The sequence below is a fragment of the Hibiscus syriacus genome, unplaced genomic scaffold, assembly GCF_006381635.1.
Source record: "Hibiscus syriacus cultivar Baekdansim isolate YM2019G1 unplaced genomic scaffold, ASM638163v2 tig00110120_pilon, whole genome shotgun sequence".
NCBI classification, from domain to species: Eukaryota; Viridiplantae; Streptophyta; class Magnoliopsida; order Malvales; family Malvaceae; genus Hibiscus; species Hibiscus syriacus.
The window spans coordinates 420,183-436,922 of NW_024062596.1; positions in this window are offsets into that span (position 1 = coordinate 420,183).

A 16,740-nucleotide genomic window follows, 5' to 3' on the forward strand; every position below is an offset into this window, starting at 1 on the left:
AGTATCCTAATCCTAATGTAGTGACAATAAACTAACAATGTGAACATAAAAAATGCAACATGAACATGACAAATACAAATGCAACATTTAAAATGAATAACACACCCTCAAACCTAATATGTGCCCCTTAATGCATACAAAAATAAATAAAAGAAAATAAAAAAGAAAACATGAGAAAAAGTACATTAATACTCCCCTTGTGTAGCAATTGTAGTCTAGAATTCAAGATGTTTGACATCAATGATTATTTGGAACTTCAGTTAATGTTGTGAAGCAAAGGCAACAATAAGTGTACAAATTGAGGATGATGTGATGATCAATGTGGGGGCATTACCTGAAAAAAACTATAAAAAAACAAAATCTAATCTAATGTCATAAAGTGACTTACTGAAAGCATGTAAAAAAATTTATTTCACATAGTGAGAAATTAAAGTTCGTGGTAACATCTCTTGGGTCCTAGTAAAATGATATCCTTTTTTTATCTTGTTGACAATTATTGTGGAATAATAGTACAAATTCAGATCATTTGCACTTGTGGGATCGAAAAAATTTTCAAAGTGAAACTCTTGTTTGTTGGAATCAATCATGACGTGCACTTCTTCATTGCCACCACAGAGATGCTCTGACATCACGAGAAAAATTTTTGTAGACGAGCTTCCATTTTCAAAGATGTGCGAGACCTTTCTTGTTACCTTCATTGTTGCTCTATTGATGAAAGCTCATTTTCACCATTCACAACCATCATTTCCTTAGCAGTCAAGGGAGACCTCTTAAACTTTATATTCTTTTACTTCCTTTATATTATTCTGTTCATCTTTACCTTCATAATCCATCTTTTAACATATGGTGAATAATTCATGTTTAGATTACTAATTATGTATTTTATGAACTAAGTAATTAGTTTATTTTAATCACATCTATATGTTACTTGTTGCATGGTATTATTTTAGTTCATTATGAAGTATGTTATTGATTCATATTAGTTTTACATTCATTTAGATTGAACTCATTGCATTCATACTATAACAGCATGTTAATCTTTCATATCCTGGCTCATTTCAATTTAATTAAGCTCACAAGTCATATATTTTAGCTCCTTAATATAATATCATATTACAATTAGCTCATGATATAATTCTATAGCTCACAAGCATGTATTCACACATGACAACATGCATTTGCATTCATTTTAGCTCAATCACTTTAATTTACCTTGTTTTCTTTGCAAATATAGATATATGAAGAAATGACACACATTATGACAGCTTGGTGGATTGATTGACACCCTATGGAAGCTCACAACTAGCTCACAACGTATATTCAAGTTCGTGGAAAGTAATGAAGAGCTCAATTCAGTTGGATGAGCTAAGGACTAGCTAAAGTTAGCTAGGTGGACTATTTGAAGCTAAGTTGCTGAAGGTGACAACATGGGCAGCTGAAAATGGTACTAAAGAGCCAATCAGCTCTCGGCTAGAAGGCTTACTTGCAACCAGCTTATGTGCTCAGCTAGCTACACACTCAATCAAGCTTGGAGGAGACCAACGCACGTCCAAGGCTATTGCACATCTCAAGCCCTTCCTCACATGTCCAAGGCTGCCCTATAAGCATCTTATAACACCATGTGCAAGTCATATGACCAGTAACCATGTGCCATGCGTGGGGATACTCTCTAGCCATTTTCATTGTAAACACACAATTTATATAATTAATTCAAGTGAGATTTCACTCTTTTCTTAAGGCCTTTTTGACTTTTATTGACTTATCAAATATTTCTATACTTGTGGCATCCATTCTTTTCATTTGATACAAGTGGTTCCTAGATTACTATCTAGTGGGTCCAAGTCCTTTCTATCATCCCTTAATTAGACTTGTAATGCTAGATCTTAGCTCTCTTATAGCACTGGTTCTTCCTTAGTCTATTTAAGATACTATCCTGCCATTTTCCTTTTTCTTAAGCCCAAACCATTGCCATTCAATAACACTTCCGCAACCATTTATATATAATAAATTAGCCTTTCATATTCACCTACATCAATTACCAAACCACTCTGTTCGAGATATTCACTTACTTGCAGGTTGTTTTGCTTCTTTCCTAGATCCATAATCAATTCAGGGTACATTACTCTTACATCAAGTGGTATCAGAGTTTTGGTGGAAGAAGTAAGGTGCAACAATAACAACATAGTCAGAATACAAAAAGAAGTGCAAGTGAAGAAAGGTACAAAAATTAACAAAGAAATTGAAAACACTCAAGAAGAAAACAAAAAGGAAAGAAAAGAAATTACAAAGAAAAAGAAGTTGAAAGTACAACAACAAGTTTATCACCAAGCAAGTCAAGTAAGCATTTCTGAATTGACTGTGGTGATAGAAAGGTTATAAAGTGACTTTTCTGTAAGTAACCCCTTTTATTCTTTTCTTTCTTATTTCTAAGCCGCTTTATTTCATTATATTTTATTTTTCTATACATACTAACCATTTACAGCCGACACACAACAACTAAAGACTACTTGATATAGTTTTGAGTAAAGTTTACTTAAAACTTGAGATAAAGAGACCGAGAGGAAAAAGGGTTGAGCGTGGAAGACAAGAAGAGGACAAGTAATAGCCTTGAAGGCTTAGAGTGCAAACACGAGCAGATTGAATGTCATTCAAGTTTCTTTGGAGTGAATTCGTGAGGTTTTGTGAAAGAAATTTTGGTAAGGTCGTTTAACACAATTTCTTTTCTTAATTTTCACTAACAATGTCTCAAAGTCTAGGATAATCACTTGGAAGGGAAGCCCCAAATTTGCAAACACAAGAAATTATGCATGAGATAGCTAGATTGCTAAAATTGGAGTTAGAACCATTACATGATAGGATAAATCAAGTTGAAGAATCATTAGGCAACATGAGAACAACACGTACTAGACTTGAAGAAGAATTTAAAGATGATGAACATGCTGAGGTAGATCAAATCTCACAAGGATCCAGAAGATAATTTCACAGGAATCAAGGAGAAATATATCAAAATGATAACTTCAATAACATTAAGGTGACAATTACTCCATTCCAAGGAATAACTAATCCAGAACCTTATCTTGATTGGGTAATCAAAATTGAACATATTTTTGGGTACCACAACTATTAGGAGAAAAAGAAGGTTCGGATTGCTGCTATGGAATTTGTCAACCACGCTCTCGTTTAGTGGAATCAACTAATGAGCTCTAGAAGAAGAAATTGTGAACGCCCAATTAGTACTTGGGAAGAAATAAAGGCTATTATGAGGAAGAGGTTTCTACCAACACATTACCATCGTGATCTCTATCACAAGCTTTAAACCCTCAAACAAATAAGCAGGAGCGTTGAAGACTATTTCAAGAACATGGAGATAGCCATGATTAGAGACAATATGGATGGAAACAATGAAGCAACAATGGTAAGGTTCTTATCTGGTTTAAATCCTGAAATTTGTAACCTTTTTGAATTGCAAAATTATATAGAGATTGAAGAGATAGTACACATGGCTGTAAAGATTGAACGACATCTTAAAAGGAAGACTTTCAACAAGAGTAGCACCCATTTGGCCACCAAATGGAAATAAGAGCCTAACAATTTTCGAAACCCAATTTCGGTTCAAGTAAATGATACTTTTGAAGGATCAATAACAAAACAAGTGGGGGAATCCAGCAAAGGCAAAGAAAAATCAAAACACTATAATACTATTAGACAATGGAGAGGTCATTTTAGATTCATAAAAACTTATTCATGATGAACAATAAGCAATCTTTGAAAAGGAACCAGATGAAAAAGAGGTTATTATTGGTAAGGAGATACTTTTTTCAAAAAGGTGCCTCCAATCCCAACCAATTAAGGAAGAACTACAAAGAAACAATATCTTTCACACCAAGTGCCATGTCAAAGACAAAGAATGCACTATGATTATTGACGGAGAAAGTTGCACAAATGTAACCATCACTACTATAGTGGACAGGCTAGGTTTAACAACTTTGAAGCATCCAAATCTATATAAACTCTAGTGGCTAAATGAAGGAGATGAGTTTAATGTTAAAAAGCAGGTCTAATTTCATTTTCCATTAGCAGGTACAAGGGCGAGGTAATTTGTGATGTATTCCCTATGCACGCTAGTCACATCTTACTTGGGAAACCATGTAGTATGATAAAAGAGCCATTCATGATTGTTACCACAACCAATATTCCTTTAAACATGAAGTACGCAAAGTCACTTTGATGCAATTAAATCAACTTTTTTCTCAAATTGAAGAAATTTAATGATTCATTGTTGGAAATTGAAGAGATTTCAATGAAGGATAGTGACGATTGGATCTTAAAGACACAACTTCTCACCAAGAGTCACAATTTATTTCCTCAAGAGTTATGTCTTCTTTTTCAAACATCACGTCTTTTCATTTCTCAGGTTTAGTCAAAGGAAGGATCACTTCCAATAAGGTTGTCTTTAGAAGGAAATCTCTCCAAAAATGTACCTGTTTGTAATTGGAATTCCAGAGAAAGACCTACTGGAAGACTTCATGAAAATATAATTATTGGAAGTGCTCAATCATCCAAGAGACGTGACTCCTTATCAAAGAAAGGAAATGGTAAAGAGAAAACAAACAATCAAACGTGAAGAAGTATGAGAGGACACAACATTGGACCATTCCAGTATAATAAAGACCTCGATTTGAGGATAAATCGTCCTAAAGAAGAGGGATGACACAAGCTCATTTTCGCCATTCACAACCATTATTTCCTTAGCACTCAAATGAGACCTCTTAAAATTTATATTACTTAACTTTCTTTATATTATTCTGATCATCTTTACCTTCACAACCAATCTTTTAACATATGTTGAGCAATTCATGTTTAGATTACAAATTATGTATTTTATGAACTAAGTAACTAGTTTATTTTTAATCACCTCTTTATGTTACATGTTGCATGATAATATTTTGGTTCATTATTAAGTATGTTATTGATTCATATCAGTTTTACATTCATTTAGATTGAATTCATTGTATCCTTACTATGCCAGCATGTTAATCCTTCATTTCCTAGCTCATTTCAATTCAATTAAGCTCACAAGTCATATATTTTAGCTCCTTAATATAATATCATATTAAAATTAGCTCATGATATAATTCTATACCTCACAAGCATGTATTCACTAATGACAACATGTATTTGCATTCATTCCAACTCAATCACATTGATTTATCTTGTTTTCTTTGCAAATGTAGGTATATGAAGGAATGGCACACATTATGGCATCTTAGTGGGTGGGTTGATTGACACCCTATGGCAGCTCACAACTAGCTCGTAACTTATATGCAAGTTCATGGAAAGTAATGAAAAGCTCAATTCAGCTGGATGAGCTAAGGACTAACTAAAGTCAACTAGGTGGACTATTTGAAGCTAAGTTGCTCAAGGTGACAACATGGGCAGCTGAAAATGGTGCTAAAGAGCCAATAAGGTATCGGCTAGAAGGGTCACTCACAACCAGCCTATGTACTCAGCTAGCTACACACTCAATCAAGCTTGGAAGAGGACCAACGCATGCCCAAGGCTGTTGCACATATCCATCCCTTCCTAACATGTCCAAGGCTGCACCATAAGCATCCTATAACACCATGTGCAAGTCATATGACCAGTAACCATATTCCATGCGTGTGGATACTCTCTAGCCATTTCCATTGTAAACACACAATTTATATAATTAATTCAAGTGAGATTTTTCTCTTTTCTTAAGTCCCTTCTGACTTTTTTAGACTTATCAAGTTTTCTATACTTGTGGCGTCCATCCTTTTCAATTGATACATGTGGTTCCTAGATTACTATCTAGTGGGTCCAAGTCTTTTCTATCACCCCTTAATTAGACTTGTAAGGGTGGATCTTTTCTCTCTTATAGCATTGGTTCTTCATTAGTCTATTTAAGATAATATCCTATGATTTTCCTTTGTTTCTTAAGCTCAAACCATTTCCATTCAACAAAACTTCCGCAACCATTTATATATCATAAATTAGCCTTCCATATTCACCTACATCAATTACCAAGCCACTCTGTTCGAGACATTCACTTACTTGCAGGTTGTTTGTTCCTTCCTAGATCCACAATCAAATGAGGGTACATTACCCTTACATCATGTGGTATCAAAGTTTTGGTGGAAGAAACAACGTGCAACAACAATAACATAGTGAAAATACAAAAAGAAGTGCAAGTGAAGAAAGGTACAAAATTCAACAAAGAAATTGCAAATATTCAAGAAGAAAACAAAATGAAAAGAAAATAAATTGCAAAGAAAAAGAAGTTGAATGTACAATAACAAGTTTTCATCACCAAGCAAGTCAAGTAAGCATTTTTAAATTGACTATGATGATAGAAAGGTTGTAAAGTAACTTTGCTGTAAGTAACCCCTATTATTCTTTTCTTTCTTATTTCTAAGCCACCTTATTTCATTATATTTTGCTTTTCTATACCTACTAACCATTTGCAGTCGGCGCACAATAATTAAAGACTACTTCATATAGTTTTGAGTAAAGCTTACTTAAAACTTGAGACAAAGAGACTGAGAGGAAAAAGGCTTGAGCGTGGGAGACAAGAAGAGGATAAGTAAAAGCCTTGATGTCCTAGAGTACAAACACGAGAAAATTGACTGTCATTCAAGTTTCTTTAGAGTGAATTTGTGAGGCTTTGTGAAAGCAATTTTGGTAAGGTCGTTTAGCATAATTCATTTTCTTAATTTTCACTAATAATGTCTCAAAGTCTAGGATAATCACCTGGATGGGAAGCCTCAAATTTACAAACATAAAAAATTATCCATGAGATAGCTAGATTGTTAAAATTGGAAATGGAACCATTACATGACAGGATAGATCAAGTTGAAGAATCATTAGGCAACAGGATAACAATGCGTACTAGACTTGAAGAAGAATTTAAAGAGGATGAACTGGCTGAGGTAGATCAAATCTCACAAAGATCCAGAAGATAAGTTCACATGAATCAAGAAGGAATATATCAAAATGATAACTTCAACAACATTAAGTTGACAATTCCTCTATTCTGAGGAAGAACTGATCCAGAAGCTTATCTTGATTGCGTAATCAAAATTGAACATATTTTTTAGTGCCACAACTATTAGGAGAAAAAGAAGGTACGACTTACTGCTATGGAAATTATCAACCACGCTCTCGTTTGGTGGGATCAACAAATGAGCTCAAGAAGAAGAAATCGTGAACGCCCAATTAGTACTTGGGAAGAAATGAAGGCTATTATGAGGAAGAGGTTTCTACCAACTCATTACCACCGTGATCTATATCAAAACCTCAAACAAGGAAGTAGGAGCGTTGAAGAATATTTCAAGAACATGGAGTTAGCCATAATTAGAGACAATATGGATGAAGACAGAGAAGCAAAAATGGTAAGGTTCTTATCTGGTTTAAATCTTGAAATTTGTAACCTTGTTGAATTAAAATATTATGTAGAGATTGAAGAGATGGTACACATGCCTGTAAAGATTGCACGACAACTTAAAATGAAAAATTTCAACAAGAGTAGCACCCATTTGGCCACCAAACGAAAACAAGAGCCCAATAATTACCGAAACCCAATACCAATTCAAGTAAAAGATACTTTTGAAGGATCAAGAACAAAACAAGTGGGGGAATCCAGTAAAGGGAAAGAAAAACAAACCATCACTTTCGAAAGATCAAGACACATCAAGTCCTTCAAGTGCTTTGGGAAAGGACATGTTGCCAACCAATGTCCCAACCAAAACACTATGATACTATTAGACAATGGAGAGGTCATTTCAGATTCATAAAAACTTATTCATGATGAACAATAAGCAATCTTTGAAGAGGAACCAGATGAAAAAGAGGTTGTTATTGGTGGGGAGATACTTTTTTCAAAAAGGTACCTCCAATCCCAACCAATTAAGGAAGAACTACAAAGGAACAATATCTTTCACACCAAGTTCCATCTCAAAGACAAGGTATGCACTATGATTATTGACGAAGGAAGTTGCACAAATGTAGCCAGCACTATTATGGTGGACAAGCTAGGTTTAATAACTTTGAAGCATCCAAATCTATATAAACTCTAGTGGCTCAATGAAGGAGATGAGTTGAATGTTACAAAGCAGGTCTTAATTCCATTTTCCATTGGCAGGTACAAGGACGAGGTACTTTGTGATGTATTCCCTATGCACGCTAGTCACATCTTACTTGGGAGACCATGTAGTTTGATAAAAGAGCCATTCATGATTATTACCATAACCAATATTCCTTTAAACATAAAGTACACAAGGTCATTTTGTTACATATGATGCCAAAATAAGTACAACAAGACCAGATTCATATGAAACGAAGTGTGGAGGCCTTGCGAAAAAATAAGCCACCATTGAAAATTAAAAACGATCAAGCCATGAAATCAACTATTTCCTCAGATTGAAGAAATGTAATGATTCATTGTTATAAATTGAAGAGATTTCAATGAAGGATAGTGACGATTGGATCTTAAAGACACAACTTCTCACCAAGAGTCACAATTTATTTCCTCAAGAGATATGGCTTCTTTTTCAAACATTGCATCTTTTTATTTCTCAGGTTGAGTCAAAGGAAGGATCACTTCCAATAAGGTTGTCTTTAGAAGGAAATTTCTCCAAAAATGTACTTGTTAGTAATTGGAATTCCAAAGAGAGACCTACTGGAAGACTTCATGAAAAGATAACTATTAGAAGTGCTCAATCATCCAAGAGGTGTGACTCCTTATCAAAGAAAGGAAACGGTAAAGAGAAAACAAACAATCAAACGTGAAGAAGTATAAGAAGGCACAACGTTGGACCATTCCAGTATTACAAAGACTTTGATTTGAGGATAAATCACCCCAAAGAGTGGGGATGATGCAAGCTCATTTTCTTTATTCACAACCATCATTTCCTTAGCACTCAAAAGAGACCTCTTAAACTTTATATTATTTAACTTCCTTTATATTATTCTGATCATATTTACCTTCACAGTCAATCTTTTAACATATGGTGAGCAATTCATGTTTAGATTACTAATTACGTATTTTATGAACTAAGTAACTAGTTTATTTTTAATCACCTTTTTATGTTACTTGCTGTATGATATTATTTCAGTTCATTATTGTGTTTTTTATTCATATCATTTTTACATTCATTTAGATTTAATTCATTGCATCCGTACTATGGTAGCATGTTAATCTTTCATTTCCTATATCATTTCAATTCAATTCAGCTCACAAGTCATATATATTAGATCCTTCATATAATGTCATCTTAAAATTAGCTCATGATATCATTTTATATCTCACAAGCATGTATTCACGCATGGAAGCATGCATTTTCATTCATTCCAGCTCAATCACTCTGATTTACCTTGTTTTCTTTTCATATGTAGATACATGAAAGAATGACACACATTATGGTATCTCGGTGGATTGATTGGCACCCTATGGCATTTCACAACTAGGTCACAATGTATATGAAAGCTCGTGGAAAATAATGAAGAGCTCAATTCACCTGAAGGAGCTAAGGATCAACTAAAGTAAGCTAGGTGGACTATTTGAAGCTGAGTTTCTTAAGATGACAACATGGGCAGCTGAAAGTGGTGCTAGGATCCAAGGAGGTATTTTCTAGAAGGCTCATTCGCAACCAGCCTATGTGCTCAGCTGGCTACACACTAAAGCAAGCTTGGAGGAGGACCAACGCACGCCCAAGGTTATTGCACATGACTAGTTCTCATGTCCAAGGTTGCACCATAAACAACCTATAACACCATTTGCAAGTCATATGACCAGCAACCATGTTCCATGTGTATGGATACTCTTCAAGCACACCAAACAGCAAGGGGCACCACCATTCGACCAAGGCTTGTGATGCTTCCTTTAGGAGCCAATTTGAAGAGATGTAATCACCATTCGACCAAGGGATATGTCCCTCCCATCCAACCGAAACATTACTTTATTATTTATGTATCTATTTAATTTATTTTTTGAATTTTCAAATTACACAAGGCTGGCCGAAAATGCTTGTAACTATTCGACCATGCCCTTTCATTTCCTATAAATAGGCTAGGCCATTTCCATTGTTTATATTATTCTAGTGAGATTTCTCTATTTTCTCAAGTCCTTTGTGACTTTTATCGACTTATCAAGTATTTTTATACTTGTGGCATCCATCATTTTCATTTGATACTTGTGGTTCCTAGATTACTCTCTAGTGGGTCCAAGTCCTTTCTACCACCCCCTTAATTAGACTTGTAAGGCTGGGTCTTTGCTCTCTTATAGCCTGGTTCTTATTTAGTCTATTTAAAATATTATCCTACCATTTTCTTTTGTTTCTTAATTCCAAACCATTGCCATTCAACAACACTTCTGCAACCATTTATATATAGAAATTAGCCTTCCATATTCACCTACATCAACTGCCAAGCCATTCTGTTTGAGCCATTCACTTACTTGCAGGTTGTTTTGCTTCTTTCCTATATCCACAATCAATTGAGGGTACAATGCCGTTACATAATCTATCATTATGCACTATGGTAGCATTTTTAGTTTTCCTCATGTACTTATGATATAGCTTTGTAGTCGACATTAGCGGTGCAAAACTATTGTTGATGCTAGGATCAATATAAAAGCATTGGTTCCCCTACTGCTCATATGAGTCTTTTTTTACAGAAATATTAAAGATTTCTTAAATGCTTCTAGATTCATTTAATTGCTCTTGAACTTTTGCTTCAACAATGTCAACAACATAACATTTGTCTTCTTTATCACATTGAAGAGGATCAAACGCATTAAATGACATTTATTGGTCATTAAGACTCGATGTGAGTTCTCCCTTTTCAACATTGATTAATGTTCTTACAGTAGCAATGAATGGTCTCCCAAGTACTATAGGAACCTTTTTAGGACTTAACATTCTAAGATAATGAAATCCACTGGATAGATAAATTTGTCCACTCATATTATTACATTTTCAATCTTGCCTTCGGGATGGACAATGGATCAATCAACAAGTTGAAGTGTCATTGTTGTGGGTTGTGCTTTACAAATGCCAAGTTTCCTAAAAATAGGCAAAGAAATTAAGTTAATTCTAGAACCTAAGTCACACAAAGCTCTAACTATGTATTGATTGCCAATAGTGCAAGGGATAATAAAACTCCCTGGATACTTTAATTTGTTTGGGCAATTTTCACGTGAAAATGGCGTTACACCCTTCAGTGAGTGCAACAGTATCAGAATCACCAATACTACATTTCTTGGAAAACACCTCATTCATAAATTTAACGTAGTTTGGCGTTTGCTCCAATGCTTCCAGCAATGTTATGTTAACACATAATTGTTGTAGCACATCCATGAATTTTCTAATTTTTTTATCCTCCTTGCTTTTATAGAATTATTGAGGAAATAAAGCTGGAGGTCTTGGATTCTACTACACCGACAATGTCTGTGGCATCTCATGCAATGTTGTTGGCATTGTTGGAGGCAATTTCCTAAAAGTACTACTTTGTCCTGCATCCTTTGTTGTAGCATTAACACTAGGTGATTCATTTACCTTTTCTGGGTTCATGCCTTTTGATTGTTATCTAGGCCTCTCATCCTCTTTCCTTTTGTTCTCATCATGTTTCCCAATTTGAAGTCCACTTATCATTGTGATAGTCTTGCAATGCTCATTTTTATTTTCCTTAGGAACTTCAGTATCACTCGGTAATACTCCTTGTAGCTTGTTTTTGAGCACATTGGCTAGTTGTCCAACTTAATTCTCCAATGCTTTTAGTGATACTGATTGAGTTTAGATCATAGATTCATTTCTTGAGATGTACTACTTTAATAGAGACTCAAGCAATTTAAATGTTGAAGTTGAGGCTTGGTTAGAATATTGTCCTTGAAAATTTTGTTGATTATTACATTGTTGTTATGGCATTGCCTGATGATGTGGCCATTGATACTGTAGCATTGGAAGTTGCTGAGTATATTATTACTGAAAATAATTATGTGCATTCCCAAAAGTGGATTACAATGCTATATTAGGGTTAGGATAATTTTGCAAATTTTGGACTGTAGGTGTTCCCATATGTGTTGTTATTGTAATTCCAGTTATAATTTCTCACAAAATATACAGACTTGGAATTTTTACCTTATACATACCTCCACACTTTTGTATTTTCTTTATCATTTCAGCCAATACTATTACATGTGTGGTCAGTGTGTTAAGAGAATTGTTGTCCACTACAATAACAAAACGTCTACCCGATATAATCCTTATATATTGTGGTTAGTGGTATTCGTTGTAGGACTTGTCCAAGAATTCTCAATTGGAATAAGCATCTACAACCATCCTTGTTTGCGAGTTAATTCCATTGTTGAATATCTCTATTTGCATCCAATGCTGGAAATCATGCATCAAATTTTTTTGCAGTAAATCTTTAAATTGCTTCCAAGCATCATAAAGGTTCTCATCCTCCATTTTCTTAAACGATATGATGTCGTTCCTCAATCTAGCATTTACGTTGAAAAGGTTGAATCACATCAAGAAATTTTAGGCATGTTTATTCCATGATGCTATAGCACCAGGTGGCAACAAATTGAGCCACGCCTTGGCTTTGTTGTGAAGTGAGTATGGGAACAACTTTAGCTTTAAGGTTTCTTCGTGCGCCCATTGCTCTATGAATGAGTTGTACACTTCTATAAATGCTCTCAAGTGTTCTCTAAGATCATCGGTGTGCATCCCACTATATTACCTCACTGACATTTTGAACATCACCGTTTTTAATTCAAAGTTGGCAGTATAGATGGTCGTTCGAACAATTCCATGATTCAAATAATCTAATGTGACCACAACGTTCTCGCAGATTAGCTTATTCCTGTCATCAATATTGTGATAAGCTGGCAGTATCGGAATATTTTTGCAAATGTGGAACTAGTATAACACTAACCACTTGTTGTTGTTGATCTCCTTCCATCGATTATATCTTTGATTTATGCATCGACAAAAACCTATTAAAATCTAACTAAAAAAATATATAAAAAACACTATGTTAGTTAAATAAAACAACTCTCAAAGTAATGATACTATCCCCCAACCACAACGCCAAAAACTTGATGCTTCAAATAATGTAACATCAAAGTGCAAACATACACTATTGTATCAAGTAATAAAGTGGATGCAAATTAATGCATCAAGTATCGTATCCACAGAGACTAGTATTACTCAAATAATTGTTATAGCATTAGGTAAGTAAAATAACATAATTGTGTATGTGATGTTGTGAACAAAGCAATAAAAATATAATAACTAAAATAAATATGCGAATAAACATATGAAGGGATGAAGGGAATCACATCAGTGGAAATGAAAACAATTGATCGGTTTAAACTAAAGATTAGGGTTTTGTTAAACTCAATCATGCAATTAACGATGTCGTAGCAATAAGCTCGATGCATCTAGTATTAACTTAGCAGCTTTTCCTTTCTTGATGGCTCTACCTAAAAACTCACAACAGTGCTATATCTCTATATCCACTTATGCAAATTTACTAAGTATGCTATGACAATCAGTCAACTAGATCTCTCTACACTGAAATGTTGCTCTTACCATCACTGATGCTCCGGCAATAGCACTCACCTCCCGATGCAACACTCATACAATGCCACTCATCTCTCGATGCAATGGACTGGTTAATTATATTTCGCTATAGTAAAAGCCTTAATAAAATTGAGCAAACACCAATCGAATTAAGGGACAAAATTAATTAATATGAGCTTCATAAAATATAATTAAAAATATAAGCATACAAGGTTTAACAATTCCCACTCAATTAAAGAGTATATAACTGAACAAAAAAAATCTCAAATTTTTTTATCATTGCTATCATTGTTGTTGTCACTGATCACCAGTTACCACCTATCAGTATTGATCTTGCATTCACGTCTAGTTGTTGCTTTTCCCCAAAACTACCTAAGCAGCCATGACTAACAGTGGAGAAAAGAAAAGAATCAAATAAAACCCTAAAAATCTATCCTTTTAATTAGTTACAGTCGTTTCCTTTATATAATGATTAAAAATCCTAAAAAGTAGAGTTTAAGCCCGCATTAAATTGAGAATCATTTTCGTTAAGACTCATTTCCATATTAGGATTTTGTCTAGATGTCAATAGACTTCTGCCGTGCATCAATTTCTACAACAATGACCCAATAATCTTGGTTTTTAGTAATTCTCAGTAACGTTTGTAGCATCATAGAATTTCATAGCATCAAGGTAACAATATAATAGCAAAATATCATAATTAATCCAAAAATCAACTCACTCCCAACAACGCATGTAATATAAAATTAAATAAAAATACTCTAAATATAATCATAATATGCTAAAGTAAAAACACAAACCTAAGTAAAAAGACTATATATAATAAATCTTTTAGAGAGTTATAAATTATCTAAATGTGACACTGACTCTGTTATGCATTATTTGAATGTCACACTGACTAGTATCTGGTCTCATGTTGCCATTATACAATAGTCAACTAAGAGAACCATGTGTCACATACCATCAGTGAAATTCCCACTAAGTTCTCGAATGATCTCCTGGTCTCATATAGCCATTAAGTAGATCATAGAGAGGGAACTCGATGTCACATAACATCGGTAGAATTCTCGCTCAACTAAATCTTTGGCTCAGTCTAACATAGACTTCAAACCAAGCTTTAAGGATATCTGTTGTATAAGAATGATGCAACTATACATGCATTTCTAAGGCCCAAAGTCCACACAACACTGACATCCCTAACCCACTCCTCATAAGTGTTAGGGCCTCGCGCACTAACAATACCCCACTAGGGTAACTAAGGTAGCCTGACTACACCTTAGCATAGTTGGACACACTAAAGTGAGATCATCGTCTCACTAGCTGATATCTGACTCATTCTCTCATCTATAACATTATACAAGGGTTTATTGGTCTGTACTTCTGCTAGTTATCAAGTTGCTTTATTCTGGTCATTCCTTACTTAGGGCGTTTTAGTCATTTATGTCTCTAGAGAAGTCTCTATGTGTTTTGTGATTTTACGATAATTGCAATGATTGTTTTTGTTGTTTGTAACACTAGCTACCAAATATGACTCGGGTTCAATACTGAGTAGCGATATACTATTCGCTTTTACCACACTTTCCCTCAATTCACCCCCAAATTGGAGGGACAACTTTACGTTCACCATTCACTCATATTCTTACATCACGTGACTTCTCTATTTCGTAATCTGATTATTACATCATGCCACTACTTGGAACATCCTCTATATTAGTCCTTCATTCTTATGTATTTACTACGTGTTCAACTAAATATAGGTGGATGAATTACACCTACTATGGTTAATCAAGTTGTAACGCACTCCTACTAGTTCTTCTAAGCCCATTTGGCCACTTATGTCCCTCACATAATTAGTTCTACCATTTTGAATCATGATTAGCTCTTACATGCCTTAAATAGGTAAAATCTAACCATCTAGAGTGAGTTGTATCGATACCCATATGAGTATCGATACCAAAAATGGATTCTGATGCTGAAAATGGGTCTCAATATCAATACTGTAGAGGCAGTATCAATACTCTCATTAGCAGGATCGAAACTCCCTACTTAAAATCCCTATATTTTTCCCCAATTCATCCAATATTGATATTGTTCGTATAATATCGATACTTGAACCCGATATGTCTTATTTAAGCTCAGAAAACACCTAAAAATCATCCTAAAGGTCTTAGTATGGTTCCTAATCATGTGCCAAAGCTTTAGAAAGTTAATTAGGATCACAAGGTATCATAAAATCACATGTTTTACATCAAATTTGTCATCTAATCATGAAATCAAACATAAAACCTATAATGCTTAAATACCCATGTCTAAAAAATATTAATGATTATGAAAGCATGAACACCATAAAGGATTAGAAATACACTACTTTGCTATTAGAACCCCTAAATGAAGATCTTTTAACCACCAAACATTCTCCTATAGGACATAGATAACAACCCTAATTTCTCTAGCAAAACATAAGATGTCAAACTTGAATCTTTAATATAAGGTTTCTAGAGAAATTAAGGACAATATTGGTGCTTAAAAGAAGTATTAAATGGTTCAAAAGACTCACTTTTAGTTATGGTACTTGGAGAAGAAAGGGCATAAGGAAATGAAGAAAATTGAGAAAATATGAAGATAAAAGAGATAAAAGCGTCATCTTTTAAAAATGGGATAATTATGCTTTGGTCCTTTCTCATCTTTCTACCATTCAAAAATATCTTTTTTATGGCTAATTGGGCCTATTCCCAACCGAATTAAAGCCTGACAACTTAAATTATAAAATCTAAAGGGTCTACATGCCTCTAGGGTAAACCCGAAACTACTAGCCTGGAATTTAGGTGTTACAAATCTCCCATCCTTTAAAGAAATTTTGTACTCGAAATGTACTTGGATTTAATACAACTCACTCTAGTCATCCAAAAAATGAATACTTAAAATATTCCACAAGGAACACGATACCCCATGGCTCAATTGTTATCTCTAAACCATTCATTGGTTGACTTTACTCAACCGAGTCAACATAGTGCAAAATTCTATAAATCTCCGATGCTTGCTGGACTTAGGGAACTTGACATACTACACGCTGAGATCCTACGAACACTTTCCATATATGGTCTCGATGTCGATCACTAAACTATGATGAAAATTC